The sequence below is a fragment of the Propithecus coquereli genome, unplaced genomic scaffold (assembly GCF_000956105.1).
Source record: "Propithecus coquereli isolate 6110/MARCELLA unplaced genomic scaffold, Pcoq_1.0 Scaffold216, whole genome shotgun sequence".
Classification (NCBI taxonomy): Eukaryota; Metazoa; Chordata; class Mammalia; order Primates; family Indriidae; genus Propithecus; species Propithecus coquereli.
The window spans coordinates 2,924,649-2,924,874 of record NW_012146745.1 but is presented as its reverse complement, the minus strand read 5'-3'; the positions used below and the strand labels follow the sequence as shown (position 1 = coordinate 2,924,874).

Below are 226 nucleotides of genomic sequence, written 5' to 3'. Positions count from 1 at the left end.
CACTTTCCATCAGGGGCCAGACGGCAGACACGGCAAAGTCCCCTTCCTGGGTATCATATACCTGAGAGGATACAAACTTCCCACCAGCTGGCTCTGCAGAGTGTAGGCACCCAAGAACCTGACAGTGGGATGCGGATTGTAAATTCAGCTGTACCTTTAAAATAACTGCAATTCCACATTCTTGCAATAGTGAATTGTGCTGCCATAAACATTCGGGTGCAGACTG

At 48.7% G+C, this 226-nt stretch overlaps 1 pseudogene; it reads left to right on the top strand.

Moving 5' to 3' along the window:
* The window catches only part of LOC105810613, a 28,781-nt pseudogene that overhangs the window by 1,053 nt on the left and 27,502 nt on the right, over nucleotides 1-226 (top strand).